We start from the raw sequence: 13,582 nt of genomic DNA, 5'->3' as shown, positions 1-13,582 counted from the left end.
CGAATGTGATTTGTATCAGACTTATAACAACAAATATCTGTGATTTAAATATATCCTCAATTAATATCTAGAAGTCACTTATAAATGTTGAAACCCGGAAGAAGACAATGTAGACAACTACAACATCACAAACATTCCAGATGTTTCCTGAACCCAGTTTGCTCCCCACTTACCAGCCAATGACAACCACCATTCAGTCTTTCCCACTGCCTTCCAGAATTGCATATTTGATATTCATTTTTAAAAAACAAAAGAGGCAAAGTAGAAAAAGGAAAGTAGACTTGAACAAAGACATACAGTTTGTTTTCTGTCCAAGAAAATAAAATGTGCATTTGTTGAGAAAAGTATGAATGAATTTCCTTAGAATGATGCAACACTCCAAAAAACTCACAGGAGTCATCACCATGGGTGGTAGGATGTTGAGTTTCCCACAGGAAGCGACTCAGGTAATTGCTTGTTTGTTTTGTACTGAGAAGCATCCTATTACGTGCCTACGGGTTTCTCCTATGAGAAAATCTGCCACATGGCCCATTTTGTTTCAGGCATTTCATAGGCATTTCTCATGTGTTTAGAAAGTCCATCATCTTAATAAGTGATCTGTAGAACAAATGACTAAATGAGAAATGCATGCTGTTGGCAGACAAGCTATATTACAACATAAGAGAAAAGTCTACAAATAATGTAAAGATAGGAATTCCAAGTTAGAAAACTTAGTCACTTCTGGAATAAGACCACAAATCAGAGAAGGGTTAGATTATCCGGCTGGTTAAGTTGTCTGGAAGGAATTCCGGTGCTGAGGCCATTATTAGCCAAGCCCCATGAAAGGAAGTAAAAATTACTTCATCACTGTCTCCATCCCCACGGATCCCAGTGAGGTCAGTTTAAGAGTTCTACAAATAACTCCAGCTTGCACACACTGCACCACACACCATGCTCCATGGTGTGGATACAGAACTGAATACTATCTGGCTCTTGCTGTCCTGGAATTTAATTCAGCAGAGAAAACAGACCCATAAACAGATCATTCCAAAATAAGAAAGGGCATAATGACAGAGCAATTCACAACGTGCAATGGCATCCAAGGGAAAGAGGGCATTGGGTCCAGTAGGAAGAAGGGAAAGGCTATCCTAGAAGGCTTCCCAGTAGAGACAGTCCCTGGCCTGAGCTTTGAAAGATGGGTTGGAGTCTTGCAATCAGCAAGGTAAAGATATAGTCAGAGGAACATTCCAAATTACAAAAGGGTGTGAGCAGAGGCACATATATCCACAGCAGCAACTGTGAGCCATTTAGTATCACAGGCATAAATTTAAAATTATGCCAGCGTATAAAGTTTAAAAGCTAAGGCTAACGAGGCTATAAGGGCCCCGGCCTCAGAAAACACACGCACCATGTTGAGGAACTTGAATGTTATCCAAAGAGCACTGAGAAGTACCCAGAAAGCAATATTTCCCCAGTCTCTTCACTGTCCCTCTCCTGCCACCAGCACATCAGACAGTCTTGAGTCCATCACTTTAGGGAAGCCGTGGGGAAGCAGAGGGGTGAGAAGTATCAGCCTATTCTTTCTCTTCCTGCTGCCATCCTTGAATAAATGCTAACTGCTCCCCTGCCAGCCCCATTGGGTGGAACATAGCATATCTGGGATACAGAAGAGAAGGCAATATTAGGAGAAACTGCATTATAAAACAGGGAAAAGGGGAATGTACGGAGAGCTAGTAACCAGAGAAGGAAGACTCTGCAGGAGCAAAGGAGCAGGCCCGTGTAGGGGTATACATGAAATTTGCAAAGGTGAGGTAATGAATACCCAGCAACACAGAGAAGAACACAGGAATCATTGTAAGAGGAATCATTGTAACAGTATATAAGTATATTTCACATGTATAATATTGCTTTCAGCTTAAATAGGTGATTTCTGTATATACTGTAGGAAGTATAATAATACTGAGTTCTATTCCAAAAATTTCTCCTGGGTACCAATCCCATTATTTTATAAGGTATACTATATGTCCATGTATATAAAATAAATTAATCAAAAGAGGAAAAGCAAATATAGTGGAAAAAGTTGAGTGAAAGAGCTAATCTGAGAAGAAGAAAAACATAAGAAGGAAGGCTGAACAAAGGAGATGAAATACAAAGTCCGGCTGTAATAATCACAACCGTCAGTGAGCACTTACCATGTTCTTACCCTAGGTACCACCTTAAGGGCCTTCAGTCTATCTCTTTCAATCTCTCACAGCCCTACTACTACTTTGCCCATTTTACAAGTAAGGAAACTGAGGCCTGGCAAGGTTGAATAGCAGAGCTGCTAAACTGAAGCCAGGTAAAAAATGGCACAATGGGAATTGGAATCCAGGGGTCAGAACTCTGGCCCCCTGAGTGGGAAGATGTTGTTCCACTGAAGAGAACAACTCTGAGTTGAAACCATGCATTAAGTAAAGCAATCCAACACCCCTCTTCCCAAAAACAAAAAAAAAAAAAAAAAAAAAAAAAAAAAAAAAAAAGTCTTCCCTGAATACATGTTATGAAAAAAAGAAAAAAAAATCAATTTTTTTTAAAGATTTTATTTATTTATTTGACAGAGATCACAAGTAGGCAGAGAGGCAGGCAGAGAAAGAGAGAGAGAAAGCAGGCTCCCTGCTGAGCAGAGAGCCCGATGTGGGGCTCGATCCCAGGACCCTGGGATCATGACCTGAGCGGAAGGCAGAGGCTTTAACCCTCTGAGCCACCCAGACGCCCCCAAGAAAAAAAACACAATTTTAACTCTCTTGGAATGTCTATGTTAAAATCATTGAAATCTGTGTTGTTTTCCATCATGTTCCAAGGATAGTACCATTGGTTCTGAGCCATAAATAACTTGTTACTTATAACAAGCATCTTGGTTTGTAAATGAAAATTCTATTATAGGGAAAAAATAATTTGCACATCTAGAAGGAAGCTGTAATCAACATATGTTACTTCATGTGCATACACATATCCTCCCATCTAAAAAATAATAACAACAATGATGTGCACTAAGGCTTGGCTACAAAAGAAAAGAATCTGCCTAAAGGTACAATGAAGCAAGTGGCAAAATCATTTTGGAAAATTTCTCTTGTTAGAAAAATAAATTTCTACTTAGCTGTATCTTTTAATTAGTTATATAAAGAGAGCAACCAATTACTCTGACCAAAAGTTTATTTATTCAAAACTTCTTATTCAGAGTTAATAACCTCTTCAGCTTCACAGTTCTAAATGTTTATTCATATTTGTGCAGTTAATCAGGCTATCAATCTGATTTCTCTATGAAAGGACACTGTTCAGGGCATCTGGGTGGCTCAGTCAGTTAAGCGTCTGCCTTTAGCTGGGTCATGATCCCAGGGTCCGGGGATCAAGCCCCACGTCAGTCTGTCAGGCTCCCTCTTCATTGGAGAGCCTGCTTCTCCCTCTCCCACTCCCCCTGTTTGTGCTCTTTCTCTCTTTTTCTCTGTCAAATAAATAAGTAAAATCCTGAAAAAAAAAAGAAAAGAAAGGACACTGTTCTGAACATTGTTATATTACACAAACTACAGTTTAATTAAACCATGGACTAATGCTGGTTTTAGAAAGATCAGTCTATAAGTTATTATTTTTATACTTCTAATGTCTATATTAATCCAATTAGTGAATTAGCAACTTTATTTTCATTATTAGTGCTTACTGGTGGCTGATATCATCATTAAGTAATTAATGCAGATTACACTCCAAATACCTTAAAATTCATTCATTCAGCACGTCTTTATCAAATGTTTATTAGGTACAATGAACTGTAAAGGGATGTTTTAGCGATAAATAAAGGCATTGAACTGGAAATCAAGAACCTTAGTAGTAGTCAACACCTCTCTTTATCTACTAACTCCCATAATTAAAACATAAATATTTAAATAAACCAGCAGGCCAATTTTTCAGAATACCTCCAAGGAAAGTTTGTCTCCAAAGGGACAAACCTTATTCTGTTTTTAGTATATCTAAACCATATTAAGAAACCCAGCCCACATAATAAGATTTCTATTTCTAACACAGTAATGAATGCTTGATATTTTTACTTTGTATTTCTAAATGGAACTAAGTTCTAAGTGTTTCTGTGGAGGAAAGAAAACCCACAACAGAATCATTTGCTTTTTTTAATTTAAAAGGTTACATCTTCAAGTCATAGTTTCCACAATGAAAACATGTCTACTTGTTGACATGCTCTACTCTAGCTGAAATGACACAATCATTTCAACCCCCTGAATTTAAAATTGAAATGTCTTTTCCTTCTTTCAGAAAAGAAAAAACCACCCTATAATTAAAACTTCCCAGTTTCTTTTAAAGTGCTTGAACTTTAAAAAAAAAAGAAAGAAAGAAAGAAAGAAAGAAGGAAGGAAAGAAAGAAAGAAAAAAGAAAGAAGAAAAGAAAAGAAAAAGAAGGAAAATTCTCTATTTTTATCAGAAATTACTCTTCCCACACAGACACTGTGGCTAGGTCAATGAGTGTTGGCAAGTTGAGTTATTTACAACAGTAGACTTCCCTTCCCTCCATTCCCCCACTCTTTCCAGGAGTACAAGTGGACAGCTGCCTTTGAGGATTTCCTATCAGTTCCCCTGGCCCCTCCAAGCACTCATTTCTTTCCCCTTTCCAGTTGTGGCTTCCCTCAAATTGCTGAACTGCACAGAATATCCTCTTAACCCCACATTAGTTGCCATAGGAAATTCAGTCTTTAGATGATATAATGTCTAAACAATATCACCTACTCAAATCTTTCCAAACAAGAATATCTCGGAATTGCTTTTGAGGTCATTATTTGTCCACCAGCACAGTCTTTATTAGGCCATCACCAATATTAAATTATATATTCACCCAATACTTACTGAGCATCTTTATAAGGCCAGTTCACTCTGCTTGGTCCTGCAGGAAAAAATTTACTCTAATGACACTGTGACTGTCCTCTGGGAACTCATGCTCACAGGTTGATGCAAGACTACACAGATCTACTACAGAAACACTACTGAAGTACTACAACAGAGGGAAAACAAAAAGCAGAGGAACAGGAGGTTCAGGAAGAAAGTAGGAGTTGTTGGCATTGCCAAGGAAAGATTCCATTGATATTTTGAGATCCAGTTAACTGATAGATCAAAGAGCACAAAAAAATACTAAAATAAAGAGGGACCACAATTCCAAACAACTAAAATAAAAATTGGTGTTCTTTTTTGGAATAAGGATCTGTCTAACAATATCTAAGTGTTTATAGCTCTGGGGGAGATCCCTGAAAAATACAATAAAAATTCTTATGAATCAAGTTTTAAACCATATTCATTGAAAGGCATCAAATATGTTCCCCCCAGAGACCCAGAGGAGACTGGAGCTTCTCTCTAGCTTATTTCCATTCTACTTGCAACAGTCTACACTAATTGGTGCCACTCTCCCTCAACAAAGCTCCTTTGGTGGTCTGAATAGCTCAGGTTTAATGAAGCCACAATGAGCCCTTCACCATATTCTTACAAATCTCGGCCACATACAACTTCATTCAACAAACATTTGCTGAGCACCCACTACAGGCAAGGTTCTGGGCTGAAAATAAATAAATAAATAACAATGAACAAAATACAGTCCTTATATTAATGCACTCACAACGCGAGGGCCTACCTACCTGTAAACAGTTGTCTGAAACAAAATGGGAGAGGCATTGAAAGAGTAAGGAAAGGACCTGTGGACAAACAAAAGAAGAATGTTGAAATGGAGGAGGGAGAAAGAAATACTCCAGAGGGACCTCACAGGAAGGTGACCTCTGAGGAGCAGCTACAAGTATGTTTGCCCTTTTCTTACAGGACAGTAACCAAATTTCTCAGAATGAAGGCAAGAACCAAAGTTAAAGGGCCAAGGGTCAAATTAGAAGAGTTAAATAGGCTCTATGCAGGGATCTATACTTTAACCTTTAGGCATTAGGAAGAATTTTAAGCTACAGAAGAATTTTAAATAAAAATAATTTTAAACAAATCAAAATACAATGAATGCATATTTGTTATCTATATCTAGTATTATACTAATGTTAGAATGTTATAATTAATGCTGTATTAATTACATGTATATGTAATTACTTTGGCAAAGTGGTGCAAGACAGATGGGAGAAATAAAGCTAAAGGCAGGAAGATTAATTAAGAAACTGTTCCAGTAGCTCAAGTAAGAGATGAAGAGAATTTGGACTTAGTGAAAATTGGAATTGAGAGAAAGGGACAGAAAAGTGCTTCAAATGTATAACTGATAAATCTTGATTTCCAGTTACATGTGTGAGGCTGGGAAACTAAAAATCTGGGAAGATATCCAGGTTTCTGACTTGCAGAGGGTGTGGGTGCAGAATTACCAGTAAGGTATATTGAGCATAATAAAAGTAAAAATCTTTGCAATAGAAGAAACTAAGTTGATTGAAGCTTGTTAACTATGAGGTGCTCTTGGATCACTTAAGACAAAAAATTTATGACAACACCTTGTTCCCCATTCAAAGTTACATGGGGGAAATGGAGAAAAGAATTCAGACTGATTATGTCTTGGACTAAAAATAAACATTCAACATAAAGGTAGCTGGAAAGTTCAAAAAAACTCAGAGATTAAACAAAACACTTCTAAACAACATGAGTCAAAGAAATCTCAAGAGAAATGGAAAAATGTTTTAAATTAAATAAAAATGAAAATACAACTTAGCAAAATTTATGGGATGCAGTGAAAACAGTGCTTAGAGGGAAACTAAAGAAAAGGAGAAAGAATTAAAGTCAATAAACTAAACTTCCACTTTACAAAATTAGAAAAAGAAAATTAAATCCAAAGTAGATGAAATAAAAATTAGAACAGAAATCAATGAAATTGAAAACAGAAATAGAGAAAATCAATGAGATCAAAAGTTGGTTCTTTGAAAAGATCAGTAAAATTAATAAGCCTCTAGTCGGTGTAAATAAGAAAAGAGAAAGAAAATCAAAAGTATTAATAATAGAAATGATAAAGGGGACATCACTACAGATCTCATGGATATTAAAGGAATAATAATGGAATATTATCAACAACCATATGCCCACAAATTTGAAAGCCTAGGTAAAATGGTCATCCTTGAAAGATACAGTCTGCCAAAACTCATATTAAGAAGTAGACAATCAAAAGATGTCCATATCTATTAAGGAAATTGAATCAATAATAACTTTCAAAAGAGAAAGAACCAGGCCCAGATGGGGTCACTGGTGAATTCTACCAAATAGGGAAGAAATTATACCCATTCTCTACAACCCCTTCTAGAAAACAGAAGCAAAGGGAATACTTCCAAACTCATTCTATGAGGACAGCACTGCTCTAATACCAAAAAAAAAGACATTACAAGAAAACTACACACCACTATCTCTTATGAACATGGATGTAAAATTCTCAACAAAATATTAGCAAGTAAAATCCAAGAATGTATAAAAAGAATTATATACTGTGATTAAGTAGGTTTCATCCCAGTTATGCAACACTGAGTCAACATTCAAAAATCAATTAATGCAATCCATCACATCAACAGGATAAAAATGAAAAATCACATAAATATATCAATAGAAGCAGGAAAAACATGTGACAAAACACAACACCCACTCATAAAACTCTCAGTAAACTAGGAACAGAAGGTCACATCCTCAAGTTGATATAAAGAACATCTACCAAAAAATCTACAGCTAACATGGCATTTAATGGTGAGAAACTAGAAGTTTCACACTATGATCAGGAACAAGGCAAAGATACCCCTCTTGCCACTCATTTTTATTATCATCCTGGAAGTCTAGCTAATAAGACATCTAGCTAATATCTAGCTTATCTAGCTAATAAGACAAGAAAATGATTTAAGGTATACTAATTAAGACAGAAGAAGTAAATTTTCTTTATTCTCAGATGACATGACTGTTTATGTAGAAAGTCTGAAAGTATTGACAAAAATATCCTGGAACTAATAAACCACCATATCAAGGTTGCAGAACACAGTTAAATGAAATCATTAAAGCCAATTATTTTCTCATACACTAGCATAAAATTTGAAATTTAAAACAAAATATGATTTGCCCAAAAGAAGTAAAATACTTAGGTATAAACCTAACAAAAGGGGCTCCTGGGTGGCTCAGTGGGTTAAGCATCTGCCTTTGGCTGAGGTCATGATCCCAGGGTCCTAGGATCGAGCCCCACGTCTGGCTCCCTGCTCAGCAGGGAATCTGCTTCTCCCTCTCCCTCTGCCTATCTCTCTCTCTCACTCTCAAATAAATAAATATAATTTTTTAAAAACTAACAAAAGATGGACAAGATCTAAACACTTGAGGATTAGAAAGTATTATATTTTCCTATATATATGGCTTTCTGTTACACTGAGAACTTTTTAGTTTTAAGAATCATATAGTAAAGCATCTTCTCCAGGGTATTAGTCCATGTAATGAAGCAATTCATTCGTGTGTATTAATTAAAGGAATTCAGTACTCAAGGTGTACAAATGACTGTGCTAGGAACTGAGGATAAAAGACCAATGAGAGAGAGCTCTGACCTTATTTAATTTGGATATTGACGGGGGAAAAAGACAGTGAGGGGGAAGTCAAAGAGGAGAAAAGTTTAGAATGGGATTTGGGTTTATATTCCCCCGGTTTGACCTACTTTATATTTTGAATTTCTTCTGGGAGTGGAGGTATAAGAAAAGTCACCTAAGATGGTTTACAATTATTTAAAGGTTTCCTACATGAGGCTCTGTTAACCAGATGGAACATGAGACAGCCAAACCTTGGAGTCACCCCCCTCATGTAGTTTCTTCCCTGAGTAGCACCTGAAAAGAGCAAATGTATTGACCCAGAATCTATACCATAGGGTGTAAGACGTCAAACCAGAGATCACTAAGACAGGAAAAGTGCTTATCTTCCCAGTAGAAGCACACTTCAAAGGATTAGGCACATACTTCAAAGAGTGTTTACCCTCCTGTCTCTTGGATGCCTTGGTCTAGTAGCCAGTACTAACACCCCATTAGCACCTCATTAGCCTGGGCTCAAGAATGCTGGAAAAGAGTCCTGGACCTAGGAAGCATCTCTAGACTGAAACTAAGAGATTCCTCCATTTTTCTTAGCACTTTTATAAATGCTCCACTAGTCATCCATCCCCCAAAATAATACATATTTCAGTTCTAAAGTTGGTGTCAGCTACACATATGAAACAAAGTAGGGCAAATTTTAACACCCAGTATCATATATCCAAATTTTCCTTTAAAAAATACCCCAAAATTAGGCATCCAGGAACACTCTGGAAATGTGGGTCTCCAAACTCTTTACCTAATAATGAAATATGCTCTCAACATCAGATTTTTATAATAACTTGGTCTTTTCTGCTTTCTGTATACTCCCAATTCTGGCTGCCTGTAGACCATTTAACCCAACAATTCATAGTACAACATCTGGGATGTTGTGGACACCAAAGTTCTCAAACAGCAGTTCAAAACATTCTTTCCTCACAAAAAGCAAAATCATCTCCCTGAAGATTCTATTATTAGCACGTGGAATCTGCTTCCACAGCATCCTGTAAGAGAACTGGGGCCCCCTCTACAAATTTTCCCAGATGCATTTTACATAGTGCCCATCAGACTGAACAGCCACACACACCAACCTAACAAAAACTGTAGAGTTGCCAGATAACTGAGATTTTCAGAAACTTTGTGTTATTTGAATGTGACAGAAAGATCAAGAATTCTAACTTACCAAGGGGGAAAAAGAGTGCGACCTCTTGATGTTTTTTTGTTCAAAAGTACAGTATAGCACTTACTCTCTATACATAGCTAGAAAGAAAACTGTAAATATATGATGAAAATGAAATTACTATTATCTCTTTAAATTAGTGGACATGTCTGATAAAACTGGTCAGTGCACTTCACATCTCATGATCTGGTTGAAAGGTTGTTTTCCATAGAATATCGAGTTGTGATTCCACTTGGGAATTCCAACTATTAAAGACTGAGAGAAAAAAAAATCTTACTTGATATGTTATCTTGTAAAAACACATTGATAAAACAAACATCTCATCTGGAGGTCATTTTGTATGACATAAAAATAGCAAATCACTATGAGGCACACTTGAAACTAGTAAAATACTGTATCTTATACAAGTATCAATTATACTTTAATAAAAAGTGCTCCATTCACAGATCTATACATGTTTTTACACAAATGGACACATATACATTGTTCTGAACCTTCCTTTTTTACTTGAATATTATATTTTAAGATAGTTCCATAAGGATAAGGATGGCTATACATTTTTCTTTTTAATGGCTATGTATTAGTTCTCTAGCATTTAACTTTACTTGGGATTATTTCCAGTTTAGTAAGCTAGGCATGATTCTTTTTTTTTTTTTTTTTTCCAGAATCTGGTTTTGGTGTAGTTTTGCAAAAATTTTAAAATGGAAGGCTTTCTCTACTCAGTTTCAGAGAAGATTCACGTTAAAGTACCATGAGCCTTGACCTTTTTCAAAAGGACAACACTTTATTTTTTTTAAGCACATTTTTATTTATTTATTTGACAGAGAGAACACACACATGTAGTGGGAGCTGCAGGCAGAGGGAGAGAGAGAAACAGGCTCCCCACTAAGCAGAGATACTGACATGGGGTTCAATCCCAGAACCCTGTGATCATGACCTGAGCCAAAGGCAGACACTTAACCCACTGGGCCACCCAGACGTCCCAAGGGACAACACTTTAATAATTTTTTAAAATAATTTTCTTCCTTGTAATTGTTTAGTTTGAGTTTTCCCTGTCATCTGATACTAATTTTGGTCATATGTACTTTCCTAGAAAATCATCCACGTATCCAGATTTCTAAATATTTGTGGAAAAAAAAAAACTTAAACATTTCTTACAATTTCCTCTGGCTATTTTTTGTTGTTGTTGTTTTTTGTTTTTTTTGTTTCTGGCTATTTTTCCTTTGGTTTCTAATTTGTGTGTTTGCATCATCTCCTTTTTCTCTTTAATGAGGTTAACTAGTGATTTATCTATATTGTTGGGAGACTGATTTATGTATTAGCTCTACTATCTTTCTGTATTCTTTTATTTTTTTTAAAGATTTTATTTATTTATTTATTTGAGAGAGAGAGACAGTGAATGAGAGCATGAGAGAGGAGAAGGTCAGAGGGAGAAACAGACTCCCCATGGAGCTAGGAGCCATATGCAGGACTCAATCCTGGTACTCTGGGATCATGAACTGAGCCCAAGGTAGTTGCTTAACCAACTGAGCCGCTCAGGTGTCCTACCTTTCTGTATTCTAATTTAATATTTGCTGTGATTTTTATTAAACTTCTACTTCCTCTTTCTTAAAAAATAGTTTTGCTGGGTTTTGTTCCCCCTAACTTATTCTGTTAAAAGATCATATCATTTGTGCTTAAGGCCATAAATCTCCTGAGCATGGTTTCAGCTTTAGAACCTACGTTCTTGGGGCACCTGGGTGGCTCAGTCATTAAGCAGCTGCCTTCAGCTCAGGTCATGGTCCCAGTGTCCTGGGATCCAGCCCCTCATTGGGCTCCCTGCTCAGGGGGATGCCTGCTTCTCCCTCTTCCGCTCCCCCTGCTTGTGTTCCCTCTCTCACTGTGTGTCTCTCTGTCAAATAAATAAATAAAATCTTAAAAAAAAAACGTTATTGTATATAGTGTTTTATTACTGTTTTTTTCTACATGCTCTGTAACTTCAATTCTGAACTTTCTCTTAAGCCTAAAACTTATTTGAGAATTGTCTTTCTTGTTGTTGTGTTTTTAATTCTAAATGGTTGGGGTTTTCTTATTTTCTTACTTTATTTCTATAATAAATTTCAAGTTTCAGTGTATTGTGATCCATGGCTACATTATGCCCTCTTTTCCTAGTTTACAAAATTTTTTGAGGTTTTCTTTGTGCCTCAACATAAGTTTGTTTGTTTTTAGTATTCCAAGAGCATTAGAAATGAGACCATGTTCTCTGATTTCAAGTCAAGGATAATGTGTATACATATATATATATATACACATACTATATGCATGTGTGTATACACACACATACTATATGTGTATATATATTTAGCTTACATACATACATACACATACTATATCTACCTATCTATCTGGTTTAGATTTCATCACGTACCTTTTCAAAAGACGCATGGGTATTCTTCTCCCTGCATTCCTTCATGTCTGAGGTGATGTGTCTGTGTCCTATATACTCAAACAGCTCAGCTGGGTCCAAACTTCTCAGACTGTCTGGCTACACTTTCCTCCCTCCACAACTTTCCCTTCTTGGATTCACTGTTTCCCTTCTGTGACATTTCATTCCACAAAATTAATACTGTCTTTAATCTACTTGATAACGTGGAGAATTATATGTTTGAAATGTTTTTTTCTACTTGTGGGCGTAAATCCTACTCTGATGCGAATTAGTCATCTGGTCCACATCATAAAAGTAATAATAATAATTTGAGGACTCTCTCCATGCCACTTTATGGATTAGCTCCTGTTCCTCCTCCTTTTGCATTCAATATCTGTGTATAGATCCCATCCATGCTCATGCTTTCCAGTAAATGGCATCCTTGAATGAATAGAGTTCTTTCAGGACCGGTCAAGACTGGTGTAGGAGGAGCCAGGGAGAAAAACTGGGACAGCAAATATCTTGAATTCAAACATATTTTCTCAAAGTACTTTCTCACTAATTTTCAGGGCTGGGTATGTCCCCAGTTACAACGCTCCCTGCTTTTAAGTTGCTAAACCTCCATTTTTCTGTCCCCATGCCCAACACAGGGTGAGGAGGCTATCTTGCTGGGGCATTGTGAAGCACCTCTGGCTGTCCATAACTCCCTAACAGACTATCCTAAAAATAATGTAGGTATTTTTACATCCACATGCATTTTTACATATCTGCATAATACATATAGTAAGTGTACTGTGAATTTTACTGACATAAAGGACGTGTAGTACGCAGTTTACAAAATATTCACAAAAAGATCATTGTAAAGTCTTTAGAGCCAATTGATTCTCTCAGAATACTTTTACTGAGTTTTGCCAAATTCGTACTCAGCCTTTGGATGTGACTGACGAGGCAATGTGGTTCTGACACAAAGGTTGGATGATATGGGCAGTTGTTAATAAGATGAAAGTGAACAGCAAAGATGCCCATCTGGGAGCCTCATACTCTCATTGGTGACTTGAGAGCTTACTCACCAAACCAAATAATAGATTCAAACACTAAAAGGATACTTCTCAACTTTTTGTGCTGCAGACATGACACTGTTCATTTGAATCAGCATTATTGTTTTCTCTATCACTTTGAGTCCAAATAATAAACAAATAATAAACGAAGTGCTGAGCTCTAGCATTTGCAGATTTTCATGGTATAATATTCCCACAACGGCTGATTTCAAACTACATTGTGACATCACTGATCACAGGGTTGGGAGGAAATGCATGGAAGGGCACTTTCATATAACATTTTCACCAATCGGATACAATCGATGTAAATACCTCAGGAACATATGCAATAATAAAATATGGTAATTAAGGAGTGATGAGTTTTGAATACTTATTACCTTTGTTTTTAACATTA

The sequence above is a fragment of the Lutra lutra genome, chromosome 2, assembly GCF_902655055.1.
Source record: "Lutra lutra chromosome 2, mLutLut1.2, whole genome shotgun sequence".
Classification (NCBI taxonomy): Eukaryota; Metazoa; Chordata; class Mammalia; order Carnivora; family Mustelidae; genus Lutra; species Lutra lutra.
The sequence above is the reverse complement of the archived record's forward strand: the minus strand, read 5'-3'. Positions refer to the sequence as shown.